At 49.0% G+C, this 11330-nt stretch overlaps 1 long non-coding RNA gene across 1 annotated transcript; it reads left to right on the forward strand.

The window, feature by feature from the left end:
- Positions 1-67: 67 nt before the first annotated feature.
- On the forward strand, positions 68-10602 carry LOC148124874 (uncharacterized). The gene is made up of 3 exons (XR_015744717.1): positions 68-311; positions 2935-3028; positions 8924-10602. It is a non-coding gene; the product is annotated as an uncharacterized LOC148124874 (long non-coding RNA).
- Positions 10603-11330: the final 728 nt, after the last annotated feature.

Below are 11330 nucleotides of genomic sequence, written 5' to 3' on the forward strand. Positions count from 1 at the left end.
CGAGTGGCAGGCAGTCCCGCACCTCCATAGGGCGCCCCAGCGAGGGACCCGCCCCCGCCCCGTCGAGAGACGGCGGGCCGGGAATTGCGCCGGGAGGGCGAGCCCGATTAGGGCGGGAGGCGCTTCTTCCGCGGGGCTCCGGCGCTCAGCGCGTGGGCGGAAGGGAAGAAGCGCGCCCGCAGCTGCTGGGGGAGACGGGAGGGCGCAAGCGGATATCTGCCAGCGCCGGGCCCTCCGTCGCTCCCTCGGCGTGCCCGCCGTCGTCCTCGCTCCTCCAACCCGGGAGCCTGAGTCCCCCGGCGTCCGCCCAGGTGAGTGCATAGGCGGCAAACCCAGGTTTCCTCGGAATGGAGCCGGCTAGCTTCTCCGGGCCTCAGGAGGAGCTGCGCCCCGAACTGTTTGTGGGGCCGTTGAATTCCCGCGCCCCGCGAGGTTTTCTTCCCCCCCGAAGGGCGCGTTGCCAAGTCGCGGGAGCTCCAAGTCGCTTTGGCGGCTCATCTCGCAGCGAGAGCTGCACCGCGTGGCGCCTTCGTGGCCGGCTCGGCTTCCCAGCACGCGCGTTTCCCACCCTCGCCCTTTGACGCCCTCCGGCCACTGCAGCTTCGTCGCTAAAGCCAAGGGAGCCCGAGCATCGCGGGACGCCGGGCGCTTCCTTCGGGTCTGCGGCTTCGTCCCGGCCCGGCCTCTCTTCCGCTTCTGGGCGGCGATTAGCTTCTGTCCCCATGCGGATGAGCGCGGTCCCTTCTCGGCAGGCGGGGGACTTCCGCACGGGGAGCTGAGGCTGCCCGCTTTCTCCCTTTGGAAGCCTCCTCCGGCAGGGACAACGCTCGTTGGAAGGGCTGCCCTCCCAAGGTTGCGGCTGCTCCATCCCGGGAGGTTTTCCAGAAGCGCATGGGCAGCCATTGGCCCGGGATGGTCCCGGGCTTCCCGCTCGAGCAGGGGGTCGGACTAGAAGACCTCCAGGGTCTTTTCCAACCCCGGTATTCTAGGTCCTTTCAGCGCCCTCCCGGGAATCCGTAGCGGCGCGCAGACTTACCGGTTCCACGGCCTCCACGTTTGTCCCCAAGGTGGAGGAAACGGGGCTCAGCTCCTCAGGGGCAGAGCGGGGTCTCCGGAGGAAGCGGTTGCGCGAACCTCAGCGCCATTCGGGAAGAGGCCGGACTGCCTCCCGGAGCAGCTGCCGTTGCTCGACGCCGCCGCCACCGCAGGCCTTGTTCGCCCGTAAAGGGCTCCCCGGGCAGCCTTGACACACTGGGGGACCCCCCACCACCACCCGCGAGGGGCGGCTGAGCTTCGCGCTCCTCAGGCCGGGGACAGTTCCGCCGCCTCCGCCCCTCCACGGCCTCGGCGGCGCTGGCTGCTCTCGACCGGCGTTTCTGTACCGCCGAGGCAAGCGCATTCTTCCGGCCGCTCCAAGGCCTGGACAACGGGGAAACGGGGATCCCGGGGCTGGTGCTGCCAAGGGCATCGCTGCCCGTCCGCCCTCCTGCCCACCGGGCGCTAGCTCCGCGCAGAGGCTCCCAGCTCGGCTGGTCGAGGCGCGCCTGAACAGCCTCCAGCGCCCCGTGCAGTTTAGGCCGCTGCGCTCCCGCCAGCCCTCTGAGGCCTGGGCGACCCCAGGGCGGCTGCCCTGCGGGGGGGAGGGGAGGCGAAGGCTTAGCCCTTGTTCCGGAACAATTACGGGCTACTCCGTCCCCGCTCCGGTCCTTCAGAAAGGCTAAAGATTGTCCGTTCTCAGGGAAAGGCGTTACAAGTGCCCGGTTTGGACTGTAGGATGACGCTCTCCGATTGAAGGGATGGAGTTTTCACCTGCCACTGGCCTGTCCGGTAGGGGCACCAATCAGCTCCCCCCCCCCACAGTTCATTGGAAGAGGTGCAATTCCACTTGTCAAAGGGGCAACCTCTTTCATGCCACCCCAAGGATTATCCCAGCAAGTCAGCCTTTGCATGCAGCAACCCCGAGTCAATAATGAATTTGTCAATGAATTTTAAGGAGAAAAGTCTGACCCTCCCTCTCTTTTATCTCGGTGTTGTGTTTTTAAAATAATTTTAATTCAATATTTGATATGTGGTAAGCCATCCAGAAGCATTGGGGGGTGGGGGAAATAGGAAGGAATTGATAGGTAGATGAAAATGCCAAATCCAATCTAAACATCTGCCTGACAACTATAATAACCTATAAACTGATGGATAAACTGATAAAGTCTTGGTACATATGCATCAGATTTAACTGGTTGGAAAAAAAGAAAATGTGAATAATTAATGTAGCAATGCCAGGGGATTGTAGAATAGAAAACAAAAGAATTGGAGAAAGTCATCGAGATCTGAAAATTGAAGTTGTAAAGTTTATGACCATAAACTGACTAGGGTGGTCCCAGTGGTTATCACCATTCTGAGTGCCACACTAAAAAGGGTTTGGATGATGCTTAGAAATCTACACACTGACAACATTTCCGTTTGTCAAGTGCAAAAGGCCACATGGCTTGGGTCGCATATTTTTATGACTATGCTGATACATTAGGACATCCTAGAATTTTGGGAAGAACTAGATATATAGGAAGGCCAACAGCTGTGAGTTCACACTGTTGTGAACAACCACTGGAACCCCATTGGCTTTGACAAGTTCCCACCCATCAATTGCAAAAGGCAAGTTTATTTGGAGCAGTTTACATTTTGTGATGGTACCTTTCATGCTATCAAACAACACCTGCCTATATCAGGTCCTTGGGAAGGATGTGATCAGTGGATAAAAATGCCAATCCAGCCTGGGTGACTGTGTCACAAACTCCAATAATAATTCTCCTTGTGGTCTTCTTTGCTTTTCACTGCATTGTGCCTGCTTGTAGAGACTGGTGGGGGGTGGGGGGTGGGGGGAAGCAACCAGCTTGATTCTTAGGCCTTGTCCTGGCTTTTGCTCTCCTCTGTGTTTTGCAGGGAGCCTGTGTGGTAGTCTGTAGGGGAGAGGAGACACAGCCAACCTCATTCTGCCAGAGACTAAAACTGGGGATCACACCGTCCTGGTGATGTCGTAAGTACTTGGTGAGATCTTTGAAAGGAAAGGACCATCTAACAGATGTTCTGCTTGGTCTACCAAAACATCCCCATGGAAGGGAAAAAGGGTGCACAGTGCAGAACATTCCAGAGTGCTTGTTTGTGGCTTTGTGAGCTTGTTTTCAGGGTAAAGAGGCAAGTTTTAAGCCCTCCCATCAATGTCAGTCTAGGCAGGAGGAAAGCAGAATTTACTTTGACATTTGGAATTTACATTTAAACTCTGGAAGATAGATTCAGAAGGATCTTGATGCACTTGAGCGTTGGGCCCTATGCAACAAATGCAATTTAGTGGTGGGAAAAGTAAATTTTTATACTTAAGGAAGCAAAACCAAATGCACAGGTATAGAACAGGTGGTACCTGGCTCAACAGTAGTAACCATGAGAGGGATCTAGGTGTCCTACCTGGAGGAGCATCATCTATGTAGGAGCCAGCTATGTGCTGCAGCTGCCAAAAAAGCCAAGGGAGTCCTAGGCTGCACCAAGATCACGAGAAGGGATAGCACTGTTTTATACTGCACTGTTGAAGCCATACTTGGAATCCTGTGTCCAATTCTGATTGCCAAGATATTTAAAAAATGCTGTGACCCTAAGAAAAGTGCAGAGAAGAGCAACAAAGATGATAAAGGGTCTGGAGGCTACACCATATAGCTAATGGCTATGGGAGCTACAGTAGGTATGTCTGCTCTAGCCTATCCCAGGGAAGGAGTAGGAGGGGGGACCGGGTCCCTGTCTTCCAGCACTTGAGGAGTTGTCACAGAGCAGAGGGCTTCTCCAAAGCACCCGAGTATAGAACAAGAAGCTTGTTAAAGAGAGATCCAACCTAAAACCAAGAAGAAGTTTCCTGACAGGGAGAGCCATTTAGCAGTGGAGCAGCCTGCCTTCTGGATTCCTGGCTGCCCCATTCAGGGAAAGATCAGGACATTCATTTGCCTGGGGTAGTATAAGGACTCCTGCATGGGCAGGGGGGGTTGACTAGAACCGAGTGTCAAACTGGGCGCTGGGGGCCAGGATGAGTCACACACAGGCCTTGCCTACCCCAGCTCCGCCAATGTGACGGCAACATTTGACACCCGTGGATTCCTAGAAGACTTCTGAGGCCCCTTCCTCCTCTAGGCTTTTCTAATTCTGTGTTGAAAAGAGTCCAGGGCAGGAGCAGCAGAAGGCACCCTCTTTGAGGCTTCCAGGGGTAGCGTACCTGGGAGCCAAGCTGCCTTACTTGCTGTTTCTCAAGTGTGTTTTTATTTCAAGCTCTTTTAACTCAGAAGATGCTCAGATGGGATGGGAAATGGTGGGGCAGGAATGGCAGCCAGAAGAAGCTGCAGCAGGAACCTCCCTTCCCACTGCAGTTCCCTCCTCTGGGCTGGTGATGTGCTGAACGAAGCCCCCCCCTCCCTCCCAAGCCAAGGGGAGAGGATTCTGCAAAGGCAGGAGCGGATGGGGCGGCTTTGTTTGGGGCTGAAACGTGTGGGTAGACGATGCTTTTGCCCCCTCCTGTGCCTGAAGCTGCCCTATGGAGGCTTCCTTGGCTTCTTATCAACGAGGGATGCTGGCAGACCATTGCTCTGCCTTCTCACAGAGATCTGAGTGCAGCAACTGCAGACTTTGGCTAATCTATGACTTTGTAGGTGGGGTCCCCAAACAAGTCAGGCTATCAGAAGAGAAGTTGGAATGGAATAGAATGGAACTGGAAGGGATCTTGGAGGTCTTCTAGTCCAGCCCCCTGCTCAAGCAATATACCCTATACCATTCCAGACAGGTGACTCTCCAGTCTCTTCCTAAAAACCTCCAGTGATGGAGCAGCCACAACTTCTGGTGGCAAATTCTGTTCCCCTGATTAACAGTTTGGAAGTTTCTCCTTAATTCCAGGTTGCTTCTCTCCTTGATTAGTTTCCATCCATTGTTTCTTGTCCTGCCCTCTGGGGCTTTGGAGGTTGATCGATCCCCTCCTCTCTGTGGCAGCCTCTCTAATACTAGAAGACTGCTATCATGTCCCCCCTAGTCCTTTTTTTCTCTAGACTGGACATACCAAATTCCTGCAACCCTTGTTCTGCATACACTTTTGCCTTTAATCATCTTAGTTACTCTTCTCTTCACTTTTTCCAAAGTCTCAGCATCTTTTCTGTAATGTGGCCAAAACTGGATGCCCTTTTCCAGGTGTGGACTTACTAAGGATTTATAAAGCAGCAGCACTAACACTTCACATGGTTTTGATTCCATGCCTCTGTTTATACAAGGATTCCATTGGCTTTTTTTGGCTGCACCTGCACACGGCAGGCTCATGTTTAAGTGGCTGTCCAGTAGGACTCCAAGGTCCCTCTCAGAGTGACCCTTTTTGAGTTGGGCTTCCTTTCCTTGTGACAACCTATCAGGGATTTGAAGAAGGCAATCAGCCAAACAAACTTTTTTTAAACCCATTTCTCCTTGGGAGCCGGTTTCTGCTCACCTGATCCTTTTTGCTGCTCTTTTCATGTTGTTCAGAACTTTCTTGAAGCATTGTGCAGCTGTGCAGCTCATTCAAGGCAGGATCTGAACCTGGAAAAGTATCTCTTCCTGGTAGATTGAATCTAAAATTACACACATGTTCATGTGTGTATACACCCACACATACAACTACTTCACACTACTATGATGGCCATCATCTACTCCACTGAGATCTTTTTCCCCAAGCAAATGATACTTGCACATTTGATTTGTTTCCTAATTAAAGAATTTTGCATTTATTTCTTTTAACCTTTTCTAAGATATTAAGTTCATGCTGGGTTTTTTTGCTGTTAGTTGACTTAATGTAGCAGAAAACTGATTCCAATTTGAAAAATATTTGTAACAGCCAGAGCAGTTGGAGATGGGGGCTGCTTTTCAGAGAAGGGCTGGTCTCCTTCATCAGATGCCAGACTTTAATTTGGGTTCCTGCCTGGAATATAGGACTGGACTTGGGATACATAGGATTTTGTGATGACTGGTAGCCCAATCCTAACCATGAGTTATGCCCTTTAGAGGAAGACCATAGTTCATTTATGTCCCAATTTCAGAGGCTAGGGTTTATGGAAAAATTTCATTTTACCATAAAATTGTAGCATAATTGAATTATCAAAGCTTCCTTGGTTGGTAGCTTGGTTTGAAATTCCAGAATTATTCCTTCACAAATTAATGTTTTTCTATTGTATATTCTACTCCGCCCTCTGAAACTAAACAGAGTTTGGCTTGGTAGGTGTTTCTTCCCCAGAATCCAAGGGTTGTAGATTAGCCAGCAAATCTGAACAAAGAATCCTGGAAATACAGTGGGAATGTTTTCCATGCCGTAGCCTTGAATGTGTTCCGTGAAATCACCAATGCTTGAGCTTAACTTGAAGAAAACCTTCTTCTGTAAGTAGGGCAGCTATCGCTGTTTGGTTGCGTTATTTCTCCCCATCACATCATTGCTGTGCTTTGGGCACTGTGTGGGATCTAGACTAGCATAGCCTGTTCTTTTATCTTGGTTCTGTGTTACAAAAACATTAGTGGAGATGTTAGGGAAGCCGAAGATAAGAACAGGTTTGCCTGTAGATAGATCAGTAGTAGGAGTTCCATTGGCTCCCACTTGTGCTCTGCCGGTACTGATTTAATTGACTAGTAAGAGACACTGCTCAGTTCTCAGCTCTTGGTCCTCCAAAGAAGGATGAAGATGACAATGGGGCTGCTGACTGTCTCACCATTTGGCGTGTTCCTCTGCTACAGGTGGGCTGATCATCCGCTGCAGAACTACATTTAGAAAGATATCCATTAACGTGTGATTTGCAATCTGTAACACTTTCCATCAGGTCTTTTATGATGAGGCTGGAGAAGCAGCACAGGAGCCTCTGTCAGTGGCCAAGTCCTTACCCAGCAAGTCCACTTTGCTTTGCCTCCCAAAGTTGTGTGTTGCAAGCGCCTCCTTGGCTGAGGTCCAGCACCCCCTAAACCCGTCTTGCTGGAGCCACAATCTGCTCCACAACTCGTATTGCTCGGATTGCATTTCACCAACTCCCACTTTTGTCAACGAGGCCCTGAGGATGATTTCTTCCAGCCTGGACTCGCCCACAACAAGTTGCTTGGCTGCTCTTGCTGCAATTTTGTGAGAAGCAGCTTTCCTTGGTGGTGGCTGGCTGAGAGCCAGTTCCAGTCTGGTGGGCAGAGAACGAGGTTTGCATCACTCTTGTCTGGGAAAGTGAGAGGCCTGCCACCACCCGTGCCCCACGCAGTCCTGTGCCCCTGGGGATCAAGAGGAAGCTCCATCTCTGGACGAGGTCAGAACAGGCAGCTGCCACCTTCCTTGCCTCCAGCCAGGGTTCCTTTGCATTCTGAAGGTAGAGCATTGCGGGGGTAGGGTTGAGGGAACAACACACGTCTGATGAAAACAACAGGAAATTAAAACAAAAACAGTTGGCTGCAGAGTGCAGGAAAATGAAGCAATTTCTGTCCTGTAGAAATGGATCTTTTGTGACTTTGATGTCTGTCTTTGAGAGCCTCATATGATGGACTTGAGAAATCAGGTTAGCATCATGAATCTATGCAAGCTCCTAAAACAGCCTGTCTGGGGGAGGCTGAAGGCTGTAATTGGTCATCGAGCAGAGTGACAGACCGCAGGCCAGCAAATGGGGCACGGCCAGGACAAAGAGATGGTGTGTGTGTGTGTGTGTGTGTGTGTGTGTAGAGCAGGCAGAAGCATGAACACAATCTTATCCAGCCAACTGATCAATGAAACATGGGTTGTGGTCTTTTCGGGAGGACTTGAGGGCCATATCTAATATTCCAGGTATTGTTATCTAGTCAGCCACATCAATTGTCATCTGGCACAGACAGTTTAGAACAGGGGTCACCAACCTTTTGACATCAGGGACCACCAAACTCATAATTTTAGATCCCAGGGACCACTAACCAGTTCTGTGGGTGTGGCCTAATTTGTGGGTGCGGCTTGGGGGTCATGTGACTGACAGGGCATGGCTTGTATGTAAATATTATAAATATTTATATAAATATTGAAATTTTTTAATAAAAAAGAGCAACTTTTACCCAAAATCAGGCAAAGCAGGCAGGCAGATTGACTTGCTCACAGAATCACAAATTCATTCAGAAATCTATCTATCTGCCATCGGCTAGCTCAGTCTGTCACATAAAATTTGCTTGCAAGCAAACTCACAAAATTAACTCACAACACACCATGTATGTAAATATTGATTTTTTTTTTATAAAAAAAGAGCAACTTCTACCCGAAATCAGGCAAAGCAGGAAGATTGAGTTGCTCACAGAATCATTCAGTGATCTATCTGCCTGCCATCGGCTAGCTCAGTCTCTCAAATTTGCTTGCTGTGAGTTTGCACTGAATTTGCTTGCAAGCAAACCTTCAGTCCTAAGGGAGGTTCGGCTGTGCTGAGCTGAAGATCTAAAGACTAGTAGAAAGCAAGAAATCCAACCATTTCCTGCTTCCTAGCTAATCTAAATTTACCGACACAGCAGAACAGATGATGGTCGGAAAAAGGAAAAATAGCAATTTTAGCAGGCAAGTTTGCCAGGTAAGGAGTGAGTGGACAGGAGCATTCCTGCGGGCCATGTGGGCGGCACAGCCTTATATTTCTGTGCAGCCTGGATTAATTGCTTTGGGAGATTGCTCTGCAGCCCACCAAAATTTTCTCAAGGCCCCCCAGTGGACCGTGGCCCATCGGTTGGCAACCACTGGTTTAGAATACAGATCTTTCTAAGACTACTTGGAAGTCTCCTCCCTACAGTTCATCTGGCAAGTCCCCCTTGACTTACCCTCTTAGGTGGGTCTAGAACATCCATTGCCGTTGCTTTCTGATCAGAATGGCCAGCTACAATGATTTTTATGCTCCTCTCTGTGTTTTTCTGTTTCTAACAGAGAACAGAAGATGCCATCCACGTTCACCTCTTGCTGTAGATCTTGCTTACAGTCAGAAAATCTCTCCTTACGTGCTGAATACCTATTGAGTCTTTATGCCCATTGGTTTAAAGCTGGTTCTTAAGAGGATTTGAGAGAGGGCCATCCAGAGTGAAACAGAGAAACAACAACAACAACAACAACAACAACAAACATATAGGAGAAATTTACTGACAGTGAGAATGGTGCTCCACCACTGAAAGTTTTTAAGAAGAGATTGGACAGCCATTTGTTTTGGAATGGTATATACTAGAGTCTCCTGCCTGAGCAGGGGCTGGACTACAAGACCTCTGAGCCCCTTCCAACCTTGTCATTCTATATTCCAAGATAAGTAGTGAGAAGGAAAGTTACCTAGTATAAAAGCTTTCATGTTTCAGATTTCTGAAATGGTGTCAAATAACTGCAGAGCAGAAGGAAAAGGGGGAAATCACCCGAAGGAAAAAGAGTTTGGGGAACAAGGCAGATGGTCTTTTCCCAGCACCCGCCTTCTCCAGATAGGTACCCTAAATGATGCTGTTGCCCAGAGTCCTGCACAAAGGATCGTCATAAGCCGAGGTGTGGACGGTTTCCTCTTTCTTGGCAGCCCAATTCCAAGACATAGGTGGTGTAAAGGAGGAGTAAAGGAGGTGGCAGATTCCAGCTGATCTCTGGGACCAGCACCTGAGCAAGGGCTGCAACTGGTCTGTGCTTGGAGAGGGGTGGTGGGCAAGTGAGGAATCCCAGGGCTGTAGCCAGCGTGGGAAAGTGAAACATCTTCCAGGAGAAGGCAGTGGCAAAAGACATGAGTTCAGTCCACTGCTAAAAGAAAGGCCAGGCCTGCTGTGGCTTTCTTTGAAGCCATGAAATCTTGTGGAAAAGTGAAACTAGAAAATCTCTACTTCCATGGGTTATAATGAAATGCAAGTGGGGGATTCTGGATTTCAGTAATATTTCAGGACTGGGAATATCCTAACCAACTCTGTTTGCTTCTGATAAAAAAAACCTTAAATCATCAACTCCATACACATCCTAAATGGGAGCAAAAATACATGTATTTATAAGGGATTCAAAGAAAAGAACATATTTTATATTAGTAAGTTTCATTGACCATATCTTATAAACATATTTTATAAATCACAGTAACAAATGAATACCAAAATTAAAGTTTATCTTGATTTACAAGGCCATCAAAATGATGCTAGTCACCTTTGCTAAGATGGGAGGCGTAGAAGTTTAATAAACAAACAAACAAATAAATAAATGCATTAAATTCTCTCCACAAAAATCAAGAAATCATATTGTTTTTTTATAACTTTATTTTTGTTTCATTCTTTTTTTATTTCTGTCTAACTTAACATATTAATGCAGTCAATGTAGCCAAATCTAGATTTTACATAATTATTATTTTTCTCTGTAATATTTATTTTTTGTGTTTTCTAGCTGTGGTTATATAAAAAGCCAACTCTTCCCATTGCTTCAGTGTTGCAATTAAGGATGAAAACCAGAAGGTCATGTAAAATTTCATAACCCATTTTTTTCATTTGTATTGCTCATTAATTTCCAGGATTTTTTTTAAAATCAAGGGTAATTCCCACAAAATTGTTTCTGACAGTTCCAACAGTTATTACAATAAACTTTATTCATTTTATTTATAACTTCGTTTATATATCACCTAGTTAGAGTTTACAAAACTTCTCCTTAATTTATGCCAGGGGAGTCAAACTGGATTTCTTCGAGGGCCAGATTAGCACTGCACTTCACCTCTGTGGGCTGGCCAGGGTAGGGGTGGGGTGGGGAGAGTAGATGGGACAGACACCTCCTGTAGCACCCTGCTGGCCAAAATGGGAGGTGGGAGGGGCACACGTGTCCCCCAGTGCCCCGTTTTGTCTGCCAGAGGCACTGTGGGCTGGTCCTTCCCTATTTCTGGATCTGGCCTGTGGGCCTTGAGTTTGACCCTCCGATTTCTGCCTTTCAAGAAAACGGATGTCCTGCAGGTGGGTTAGCCTGGGAGACAGGACCTAGGGAGGGAGGCACCAGCACCCTTGCCTTCTCCCCAAAGCTACGGGCCTGTTGCCTGCTCTCCAGCATCCTTTCCTCTCCTTGACAAGTGGGCAGGGCATGCAGGGTCACACCCAGATGCTCTCATGGCCAGCACCGGACTGTGGAAGGAAGGGCAATTGTGGCTGCAGAAGCATCGCCCCCTTTTAGACTGGCTGGTCAGTCCCAACGTCTTTGGGCAGCCTCAGACCCTCCTGCAGGTCAAGGGTGTGAACAGGCAGAGGAGGGCCCACCCACGGCCAACTCTTTGCATTCTGATTCCCAGGGACTGAGTAGGGGCCAGAGCAGGAAGCCCCTCTCCACTCCCCAGTCAGTGGCTGGGACTGAGACA

Source organism: Pseudonaja textilis, chromosome 10, assembly GCF_049901715.1.
Source record: "Pseudonaja textilis isolate UNSWEBS1 chromosome 10, rPseTex1.2, whole genome shotgun sequence".
NCBI lineage: Eukaryota > Metazoa > Chordata > Lepidosauria > Squamata > Elapidae > Pseudonaja > Pseudonaja textilis.